The following is a 12281-nucleotide window of genomic DNA, read 5'->3' as shown; positions in this document are numbered from 1 at the left end:
TAATTCAATCACACCACAAATTGCTTCCAAATAAAGCACATTTCATTCCTAATACTGTGAATACAGGCCTATAGTTTCACATAATACAAAATTAATCAGCACACCAAGGTGAGTTGGTTTAGTCTTGACTCTTGGGAACAGCTGCTGTGTCTTTCATTGCACACATAAGCCATGTGGTAGAATCCAGAGTCCTTTGGCCTGCAGTATGGCTGCATGGGGTTTGAGCTGATTAACCAAGAAAAAAAAATCTTAGATTTTACTTTTTTATTTATTTTAGCACAGCAGCTTTGACAGTGCGACAATTGTTGGAAAACTGTCTCACTCCAGCAGCTACCTCAGGTTTTCTATGCAGGCCTATCCAGTATCATTCTCTGTTGCACCCAACACTGTAACAGTAATATTCTCTTGTCTAATACTTTGTGACTGTCACATTAATGCCGTTCAGAAAATATAATTTTTGAGATGTACTATTAATATTTTCTAATTGTTCAGGATCCTCTGTTACCACTGTACCGACTACGCGAAATTTGTTTGCTGATTTCCACCAGCAGACTTGAAGACTTTTTACTCTGGTAATATTTTTTGAGAATGAAACACAATGCAGCAGAACTGGCAATTTTTTGGGCAGTTTTTTACAATGAAATCACGTGAACATGCAACCTCCTGCACAAGTGGCGTTAATGCACAGAGAGAGAAGTTTAGGATAAGAACAGCGAAATGTCCTCAAAAAACTGAAAACGCAATCTATTGATTTAACTCAAGAAACGAGGAGCTGTCACGTGTGTGAGAGTCTAATGTAGATTTTGTCACTCTATATACTAGATCCTCCAAACCCAACCAGTCGAGGCAGACCCCACCTCCACCCTGAGCCTGGTTCTTTTGGAGGTTTTTCCTTCCCCCTGTCACCAACTGCTGCTCTTTGTGGGAAATGTTGGGTTTTTCTCTATGATAGAATAAGGTCTTGACCTGACCCTGTAAAGTGCCTTGAGATTAGGTATATTATGATTTGGCGCAATACAAATAAGGAGAGTGTCCTACTAAAAACAACCCCACAGGCTGTGGGTTCTAGCAACTCATTACAACCCACAGTGAAATCCAAGGTCGTCCTTACTTTTCTAACCCATCGAGTTGTCTGCAGGGTGCCACACACATAAAAACTAATGCTGCACTGAAGCGAACTATCCTCCTCTAAACCAGACAATAGGTTAAGTGAGGCCCTGGCCCTTCTGAACACAACATGTCAGAGAAGATAATGTAAATGTTACACGTCAGACTGCAGGTGAGGAAAGCCAATCAGTGGTCACCGTTCTGTGGTCTGAGACAACACACTCATGGTACTTTTTTTTGGTGTATTAACATGCCCACATTGATAATGCTAACATGCTGATGTATAATTCATATAATGTTTACGAAGTTCACTATATTTTTTTTTCAGCATGTTAGCATGCTAGCATTTGCTAATTAACAATAAACACAAAGTGCAAGTGAAGCTGATGAGAATGTCTTGCAGGACCATCCCCGTTGTTACATTTCTTTTGGTGGACTGGTCCACCAACATTTACACCCCCGGTGTTAGTTAGTGTGGCTAAAAGTGTACAGCAGGATGAATTTTGTTGTGGATATTCATGTTAAAGACTGAATTCTTTTTTAATGACCCTGTGCAGCCTTACTCCCCCAGCATCATAGTCATGCAAGATTTCCTTTTTACAAAGGAAATATCAACATCAAATGAACTGTTTTCCATTAAACTTTACTGTTCATGTTCATGTTTCTCAGAGGATGGACCCTTTCAACTTTTAACAATTCATCAGCTGTTAGATAGATAGATAGATAGATAGATAGATAGATAGATAGATAGATAGATAACCCTAACCCCAATAGACAGTTTACTATAGACTGTACTGAGGACATTGATGCTCCTGTGGAGTTAAACCCTGTTAATTTCATGACCCATGGCATGCTGCACCCTCAGGACAAATGGGAGGCATCAAACACAGAGCTTGTTTGATTGTCGAATTCCATTCCCCTCCCCAGTGGTGGAATTCAGGGACTCCAACAATCCAGCCATCTTCATGCTGTGGTTGGCAGCCAGGTATGTGGTGATGAGAAGGGTGGGTTTAAACTTCTCACTAAAGGCCTTTCATCGTCATCAAACCTGTGTCAAATTGAACCATTGCAACTGAGTGCAGCACCATGAAAGGTGTGTGCCATGATTTCTGCCCCACCTTTGAGTCTTGCCATTCAGAATAGGTATCAACACTTTAGCATTTGGACATGTTTTGGGCAATGCAAAGTAGTTCCTTGTTTGGCATAAAAATGAATCCTTGAAACCCACAGTTTTTTTTTTTGGGCATTTTTTTGCCTTTATTGACAGGACAGTAGAGAGTGACAGGAAAGGGGCAGAGAGAGAGGAGGAATGACACGCAGGAAAGAGTCGGGCCGGTCGAGAGTCGAACCGGCGCTCAGCTGCTGAGAGCATCCGCTTATGTGGTACACGCCCTAACCACTCTGCCATCGGGCCGCCCGAAACCCACTGTTAAAAAGGATCTAAGATCAGAAGAAATATCATTATGTTCTTTGATACTTTTTTATTTGTATTTTTGACTTTAACAACAATTGTAGGTTCTCCTTGAACCTTTGATGTCCCTTCAGTTTCTAATGATGTTAATTTTGAAAGACAGGTCAGCACCATTGGCCAACAAATTCTTACAACATTTACAGGTAGCATCGTTTAAATGGTCATCCAAACAACTTAATATTGAACAGAAGGTTCAGGGATTTGCAAGAGACAGGGGAAAAGAGAAAATTCAAAATCAAAGCAGCAGAGGCTGATACTGACTTTGTGTTGGACCCACCTCACACCATGCCCCTGTTTGAAACTAAACCCAGTCCAAGATGATGACATCATCAGGGTTATTTTCCCAGACTTGATAAAACTCCTCACAGAGTCAAAGAAGACATTATGTAATTATAATAATAATAATTAATTATGCATTATGCAACTGCTTTAACAGACTGGGTAGAACCCCTAATTACTAGTAAACTGACCTCTGTGTGTAAAATTGGTTTAATGAGCTCTGGATGCTCCAGGGAACAATGCTATTTTTCTGTGGACACAGTCATGCTTTTTTTTTTTTGTTTATAATGGTTTTAGGCCATTACTAGAGATCTTATATGCACAGAGGTCATAGCTTACCTCATTTTTATCCATGCCTGCATCACTAACAGTCACCTCCTTGTTCATCTGATGTATCATACTGAAGCATTTTAGCCAGATGGGATTAAAGCTGATTTAGCTATAGGTTGTCTTATATCAGTTAATGGTCAACAGAATTTAGACATAATAAATCCATAATTGTGCCTGTTTATAAAGACTGGGATAGAGAATAGGATGCAGAAAAACACAAGAATAGTCAGAAATTAATTATGCTAATTTAGGATGTCTCTCCTTCTCACCATCAACATGATAATGTGAAACAGAAGCACCGACAATGAACCTCAATGAGAGAGAACCTTTGATTTACTTATGTTGAAAATGATTACTCACAAACGGGGACATGCATATTAAATACTGGCTGTAGCCTCTTTGGCTGACATTAAGCTTCTGTACAAACAATATTATACACAGGTATTACAATCCAGATTTGATCAGACTGATGTGCCAAGCTAGTGTTGCACATTGCTGCTATCAATTACAAGTTGCTTCAATGATCATCTATGGCAAAGTGTGTGTGTGTGTGTGTGTGTGTGTGTGTGTGTGTGTGTGTGTACTAGTACTTGTCCTTTTCGCAGAGAGAGAGCAAACTGCTATTTTCAGCAGCAGGAGCAGTTTGCTGGTCTGCAGTGGCCTCCAGGTTGTTATAGAGAGGAGACAGCTCTGTTAGTGATAAGAGGACACATTCAACATGAGGTGTTAAAGGAACACACACTCAGTCGAAAACGTTTCAGGATTAACTCTGGGCCACTTTTTTGCCCCGTCTAATCACTTTCACCACTGTATCCCAGTGGGGTCCACAGGATAAGATTTCTGCACCTCACAAAAATTCTGACAGAACTTAAATATCTTTTTACCATAATAAATGACTCCTTCCCTATTTGTAATAACACTTCGCCACAAGACACAACCACTGTAGCTACACTCAAAAAAACGGATAAAAAAACCAACTTAAAGAACAAAAATATGCTTTGGGTCATGTTTCCGTGTGTGGCTTAGTGTGAGTAAAATGCAATCTGTGGTGGAAATCTTTGTGAGCTGGAGAAAAAGACGATCACCAGGAGTTCAGCTCTATCAGCCAGAAGTATTTATCGCAAGCCTGGCGCCAAGGAGAAAATGATGAGCATTACACAGTCAGCATGTCAATCAGAGCAGTGCCACTCCAATCTCCTCCCGATGTCTGACAGTGGGTATATATTCCCAGGTAGCAAATGGTTGCAACACTTTACCACAACTTACTCCAAATACAGCTAAACTATAGTCGAAACATTCAGTGTGAAAATGCTATTGGAGGCCAAAATCCACACATGTTCTTACCTAATTAATATTAGGTGTCTCATTCTTTCACCTGCTTAGCTCATCTTTGACACTAACTAGATCTGAACAATATTTTCTATGTCTATGCTTTTCTTCTACCTCCATATCTATAAGACCTTGGGTACCTGAGCTATGGAGGATAGCTGTGGCTCCATCTAGACACAATCAGTCATAAAAGAAGCTAAACAGTGAAATATTTTCTAACAATATGAAGGTTGTTATGGTCTGAACTCTCAGAGTGTGAGTGAGGCCTAGGAAAACAAGAGGTACACTGGACGTGAAGAAAATTTCCTTCACACAGACAACAAGATTATTTAACTAGATACATATCCGCAGTGTTTAATACATGAGAGACTTAGACTGAACTGAAGCACCTCCATGTAAGAGGCAGAAATGGAAGTAGCTTGACATACACCAGCAGTCAAAGTTCCTTTTAACCATTACCACCATGTTTTATGTTTTATAACACCAGCCTACATGATAAGACTGATTATATTCTGCAGTAGCCTAGGTCACATAAACAAGGTCAGCCAGGTCACCAGGCCCCTCAGATCCCTAAGCATGTTTTCACTGTACTGTGTGACACTTTTGATGTTGCATTACATCTCTTAGTGAGGCCTCTCAGTCCCTGGCATCTCCAGGAAGGACTTGAAGTTAATCCTTATTTAGAAATAATATACAGCTGCATACCACCAGCCCACTTACAGCATTGGACCCTGTTGGCCAGCATCCCCAGTGTCAATACTACTACAGGCTAATATAATCTTGAGGTCACAAAAGTTGGACCTTGATAGAAACAGAGACAAGAGAAACTGGTCACACTAATGCAGTAATGCCTTGATAGTGGACACTGGGAACATATTCTGGTGGGAGACAAAGCATAAGATAGAGGTAAGAATTTATTCTTTTTTGTGTTTTCTATGCATCATGTTTATTGAAAACTGTGGCGGGAAGAGCTTCATATGAACAGAATGCATAAGTGTAGAGCAAAGATTTCTGCTTCTACCCTGCTTTACATGGCTTCAGTACAGCACAACACTATAATTCAATAATTTTTTTTTTTTTTTTTGGATTTTGGTAAATACTGTTTTCATTACAGCTTCTGGCTTTCCTACTGATAGACATCGTTGTTCAAGCTGCTGATATTGTAGTATAATGTAAATTACTTTTCTGATTTAATGTTTATATATTCATTATTTCCAGCCATAAATACTCAGGACAGGGGTTCCCTTCATTTTCTCAACTTCCTGAACTTGAATTTAGTAAAAAAGACAAATGTCTAAACTATGTTTAAACAGCTTTTGAGAGAAGCAATCTGTCTTAAACTGAATTAGTCACTGAGCCTGAAGAATTCATATTTTCAGGAAAATTAAAAATCAGCTACTCTCCACTACTTTCCTCAACATAGTCACAAGATGGACCCCAAAATAAACGATGCATAGCATTGCATAGCATAACATCATAGCAGCTTTCACCACTGCCTGCAGTCATCGCAAGTTTTCTGGAACCGTTACAAGGCAGGGCTCTTTACTATGATACAGATACATGTAGCCTGATGGATGTCACTAAAGAGGGCCAGGCTGCACTTGAGTTGGAGAATTATCTGGGGGAGCTAATTGAAGAGCTGGGAGGTGACAGCACGCAGGAATTTGCAGAGGCCCAAAAGTTAAGCCCATTAGACTGAAACCAACCAGGTAATGCTGCGTGCAAAGGGGATTATGCCATCAACAATGATAAACTTCAAAGAAGCACTCTCCTCCAAGTAGGAGGTCCAGAGAGGTTTGTGAGGACTCACTGCCTGAATGGTTTGAGACTGTGAGGGGCTCAGGTAGCCAACCTACCCCCTTTCCCTGGGAATTACCAGCAGAAGACATGCAGATGAAAGACAAGAAGAAGAAGAAGAGGAGTATTTCTCTATCTCTGAAATTCCTCTTGGTGCCATACATGGTGAAACTTTGTTTTCTGTCATTTGCCTGAGAATTCAGAGTTTAAAAGTAACTAACTGCAAAAGATACATTGGCCTGCAGAGGACCCAACAGGTGAATCTCTTTAGACCCCACTCTGAACCGAGCTCTCTGGACCAGCCCTCTATTGGGTCCATTATTAGTCACTACAGGCTCCATAGTTCTTTTAAAATAATATGATGCTAAGGTGACTTTTTAGTGCTTGTTGAGAATAGTTTAAGAGAGTCTGTCCAGGTGAGTGGCACTGGCTTAAGATATCAGGTCTATTACACCTAACAAAAATTCAATTCACAGGACTGAAGAGGCCCAGGGGGGTGACCCAGCTGGTTTTCAGACACCATTACACATTGTTCCAGGTGGTGTTTATTCACTCTCTAAAGTCTAAAGTCATGATACCAGAGCCCTTAACCCTCTGAACCTCTATCATGGGTAGAGGTTATTTTACTTGTGGCTCTACCTGTTAGATCCAAAGCAACGCTTTTATGTGAGGTTTTACGATAGCCTTATTATCCTTATTCATCAGAGGCACTACAAAAGTAAAACATAGATCCTGGTCCTTTCCCATACATAACAGGGGCGCCATGAAAAGCAGGGAGACTTCCTCCTGCTTGATCCACAGATGATGAGGATCTGATCTCAATGATGCCTGAGTCAGGGCTGTCACAGAGGGGGCAAAGCTTCTGCAGGTCCAAAATGCAGTTTCACAGGTGGATAAAAAGTGTGTTATTGTCTGCCTGCCTGAAATTCAAATCGTTTCTGAATTGAACTAAAGCTGCAGTAAAGAAAGTTAAAAAAAATATTGGAATCAATTTTCTGAATAATGCCTCCGGTTCTCTCTTGAGCTGATGCAGGTCGATGTAACAACCTCCTCCAAACCTTTGGTGGTGGACTTCAGACACATCCTCAGTCACAGGTTCAGATGGGTTTTCATTAGGCTCAGGAGGATTTTTTTCTCTCTCTCTCGTTCTCTCTCTTTTCTGAGTCTTGAGGAATGTTATGCCAGGTGTGTGGGGCTGCCTAACAGGGACCCTCTGAATCGATATCCTGCACTAAATCCAGGGAAAAACTGTAAATTGTATTATTTTTAAAAACAGAGGCTGGCATTGGAGGGTAGTGTCACATAAAAGTCCTCACTTGGCATCTGATCCATGATGTAGGTTAAATATAACCGGTGAGAAGGAGACATGTTTTTTTTATATGTCTTTAAAGGCTGGAGATTTTAAACAATAATACAGCAGCAAACAACTGTTTTCTCTGTAAAGCTATAGTGGAGTAATGGTGTCCTGAGCAGAGAGCGAAGACACACCCCCTTGGTGTGTGTTGTAATCTGAGTCTCTCTGGTCTTTGTTTTGTTAGCTGGTCTTGTAGCGCGCACTTGTTGGTGCACATACGTGTGTATGTTAGTGTTTGTGAGTCCCTCCTGTTAAACCATTGCCCCTCCCCCCATTTAGACGAAACGAAGTATGCATTCAGCCTCTGTAAACGACTCTGTTCATTTTTAAAAATTTTTTTTTTCAAAGATCCCTCAGTTTAAAAATTCTTACCAGATCTGCCTTTATGAAATTCATCTTTAACTTTGTAGTGATGGGGAATGTTCTGTACAGGTTTTGAAAAACTCGATAACTGTTGTTGTAACTTTCTAACAACTCCTGTAAAATGTCCACAAATCTTTCAGGTGCCCTTTTAGTTCAGACAAATGATGCAGTGCTTCATCAACACCTCAGAACTTTTATTATAAAATCTTTTCTGGCATCCAACTGTCTTTCAAAATGTTTTAGTCACCTCTGCACCATTTTTTTTTACTTCAAGAGTCTGGCATCAGCCTTTTATGAAAATACATCATTGTCTTTAATAAATAATTAAACCCATCATTATGTTCTGCCAAGGTCTGTACATCACACAGATCTGCCTGATATTGATTTAGAGGTGAGCTTGAAACTCAATAAAACTCTGTTTCTGGGAAAATTAATGCGAGCAGGTTAATTCAGGGTCTTACAGAAGTGGATTTCATTCACTTGAGAAAAAGAAAATCCTGCTCTGTTTTGCTGAGTTAATGAGATTATAATCCTCTGAGATAATAATCTCAGACCTTTGACCTTTTGGATATAAAATGTCATCACTTTATCATTTTATCCTTATAGACATTTGCGTCCACTTGTGTCATAGTTAGCACATTAATTAATGGCTGAGTTAAGGCTAAAAACGTGTTTTGTGAGGTCACAGTGACCATGGCCAAATTCTAATCTTTTGAATCATGAATCCAGGTGGACATTTGTGCCAAATTTGAAGAAAGTCCATCACGGCGTTACTGAGATATCAGGTTCACTGAAATGGGACACACAGACAGGCAACCTGAAAACATGACGCCTGTGGCCCTGGCAGTCGCTGGTGTGGAGGCATAAAAACATTAGACACTACATGATCACAGAATCAAAAACATTAGAAAGGAAACTATACCTGTTTTCCTAAGAAATAAATCAGTATGCATTTTCAAGTCTTAATCAGAAAGACTTGGGGCGAGTCAAAACGGAGAGGGCTCTCTGACAGACACTGTGTCCATCCAGCAGTGGCTGTGATGGAACAGTAACGTAAACCCTGCTGCGGTTTCTTTGAGGATTTACAACCAGACGTTCAATGAGATGTTCAGCATGGTCTGAAACACTCTGGATTCAACCAGAGAGGGAGATCTCCCATAAAAGACACATCCTGCTCTACACTAACCGGTTTGTCCCCGGCAAGGTTGGGCGGTGAAATCATCACTGAAAAGAATTTAATTGAATGAGCGTCGGCCCATTTCACTCTCTGACAGTCATGCTGATAACCATTGTTCCCCTCAGAATTGTATTCTTGTTGATAACCAACATCATCACGAGGCCTGTGTTAGCTGAATCTTATCAAATTTAGATATACTGCCTGGCTGTCGTCCACTGCTGAGAGGGGGGGCGAATACTGACCCTTATATCTGTTCCTCCTGTGATACCCTTCTATGTTGCAAAAGAAGTCAGCTCTGCTCTTTCGGTGCCAAAGACACATTCCAGTGCATGGGATCATATAACAGACAAAGCTGTGGCTTAATTGTGAATTAAAGATCAAATTGATAGACACTGAGATGGAACAGTTAGATCACTACAAAAGCACATCTCTCCCAAGAGACAGAATCGCACCGATACATATAATATTCAGACAGAGTAAGAAAAGATTCTACATCCACATCCCTCAGTATACCATCTACTACTAGTATTCAATATTACACACACTGGAAATAAATTTGTTCATCTTTATATTTCTAATCTGTTGTCAAAGCAACCTTTCCAAGGTCAGAGAACAGCCTCTCATTGAATGTATTTAGAGCAAATTTATATCACTTTCTAATGGATATGGCTGAGCAGTTCAACAGTTCTCTTAAAGTAATGAATGGGCAATACCAACTCTCACTATGCAGCACAAATATAAATTAGCATTATGGCTTTAGCCAGGCTGTTCATGTAGAGCTGCGATGATAGATCTACTAGTTTCTCAGTGATGCTGAGTTCAGGAAAAATATAACATCACAATCTCAAACTGTGTTCAAGCACATACTGCTGCTTTCCAGATGATAACAGCAAAACTATAAATCTCAAGTCGTTTCATTCTGTCCCTGAATGAACCAAGTGAAATAATATTTACAGTATGTTAAAGCTGTATTCAGCTGTATTCTTACTTCCTGCTCATTGTTCCCTTGTATTGACTCACCTGTTGGTTCTGACATATAACTAGTTTGCCTGTGAATTTTGAAGTTGTGTGTATGGACTGGGTAAGGTGCAAAGGAACTGGCCTTCTTGGGATTAATAAAATTATCTGAGTCTGAATCTGAACGAATGAGAGAGGAGTGGGTGAAGTTAATCTGAACCAATGAAAGAGGAGAGAATGGAGTTTGCTGCTTAATAATAAGTCTTAAGACTCTGTTTTAACAGTCCAGAGCTCATGGTCTAAAGCTCGTGGCGCAAATGCATTTTGGGTGTATCCATATCATATCATATCTGCCTTTATAACGGCGAATAAAAGGTTGCTGTGCCAAGTGCATTGTTCCATAGGGTTGAACTTAGTCTCCTAATTAATCATGGGAGTGTTTTGGGGCCTAACATCCTTATTGGATCAGAGTGCCATTTCCCATTCCCTTTAAAAGTCAGGCATGCTCGCACCTTGCCAGATTGCTATTATGATGGTGACTCTATTTCTGGCGGATTGATCACATATTGTGACTGACCGGTGAGGTCAGTCCTGACACATGCACGCTGCAGCTCTGTGCACCCCGAGGGGCAAGGAAGGGCTGAGAGAATCACTGTGCTGCACACAGCTCTGCAGAGGATTAAAGACACAAATCACAATTCACAGTATGAATAAATTTTCAGTTCATTATGAAACTGTGGTGGCACAAATTTAGTCTAGGTGATGAATGGGAAACACTGTGGCACACGGTGCATAATAAAGAGTGTATGCGTGTTGTGCCCCCGCCTATGCAGGAGCATATTTGTCGCTTGATAATGCGTCTTTAAAATCACAGTGAAATACTGCACCATTCACTGGAGACCAGGTTTTTGTTGGTCAATCACTTTCAGCTGCCTCAACACAGTGATGTGCCAACAATGTGCCTGACCACACGGGTGCTCAGATGGGCGCAAGTGTTTAAATTTGCCATTTAAATAAACAACATGGGCTCTCAGCAGAAGAATGACAACTGCATCTGTCTGAAATTAGCAAAGACACTTATGCTTGTGTAACCCTAACCCTAACCCTAACCCAAAGCACTGAATAAGTATTCTTTTTAATTTTTCTAAAGTTTCCAATGAAGCTGTCAAAGCTTGCAAGCAAACAGCTACTTCCTCAACAATCCAAGTGGAAAAGCTTAGTTTGTTTTGGTCAGCACTAATGTGGGTGAAAATTCCTTATACTTGGATTGTGACGCAGTATGTAGCCTAGCTTATTTACTACCACAACACTGGCACACAGGGAGGGAGGGGGGTGGGTGTAAACATGGGAAGAGGAATGGTTTTCTAGGAAAGGATGTGCAGCCTCTTTTTCTGCCTGCTGCTCCCACTTTAACTGCAGGTTCACTCTGTCTTCTGCGCCCAGACCACCGCACACATTCACACACACTGTAAGGACAGACAGCAGCTCACATCCACAGACAATGAATCGCTGCAGACTAGTGAATGGAGGCACATCTGTGAAGTGAAGAGAAAACATCCACTGCATTTCTTATTCCTTTTTTCGATGCCCCTATTCTCTTTCATGCTTTCTGCTCTCTCACTTTTTCCTGCTTTCACATTTTCTTTCATAGCAAGTCAAAAGCTCCAGTTCTGCAGCATGACAAGCCAATCCTCCAAAAAAAAAAAAAGCCTTTTCATCTCCCTCCTTCAAGTAAACTGAGAGGTGTCACACATCACATTTCAAGGGACATATTGAATTTTTAGTGCCTTTCAAACACTGTTTTTTTTAAAAATCAAACCATAAATTTGATGTTTTATTTTTATCCCCAAGTAGGACATGCTGTGATATTGTGAGGAACAGAGAAAGCCATATTCAGGTTTTAACCATATTGTTTACAGGTAGGAAACATGAGCTTTTCTTCTTCCCCCAGGCAAGTTGCAAAATAGCACAGAATGAGAGTGCCCTGCTTGTTGAGGCAGAAAGCTGACCTGAAAGCCCACAGCACAGATTTAACACAGATTTAGCATGGCTACTAAAGGGTTCCTGAAGGCCTGTCATGGCGACAAAGTCAGATGCTGGACTGAGGCTGTGAGGCA

At 40.6% G+C, this 12281-nt stretch overlaps 1 protein-coding gene across 1 annotated transcript in view; it reads right to left on the bottom strand.

The window, feature by feature from the left end:
* Positions 1 to 12281, bottom strand: part of whrnb (whirlin b) — a 72227-nt gene that overhangs the window by 27067 nt on the left and 32879 nt on the right. The window lies entirely within an intron of this gene.

This window comes from Trachinotus anak, unplaced genomic scaffold (genome assembly GCF_046630095.1).
Source record: "Trachinotus anak isolate AG129_WGS33_773 ecotype Australia unplaced genomic scaffold, CSIRO_AGI_Tana_v1 ptg000008l, whole genome shotgun sequence".
Lineage (NCBI taxonomy): Eukaryota > Metazoa > Chordata > Actinopteri > Carangiformes > Carangidae > Trachinotus > Trachinotus anak.
Note: the sequence above shows the minus strand (reverse complement) of the source record. Positions and strands in the feature narration are given on the sequence as shown.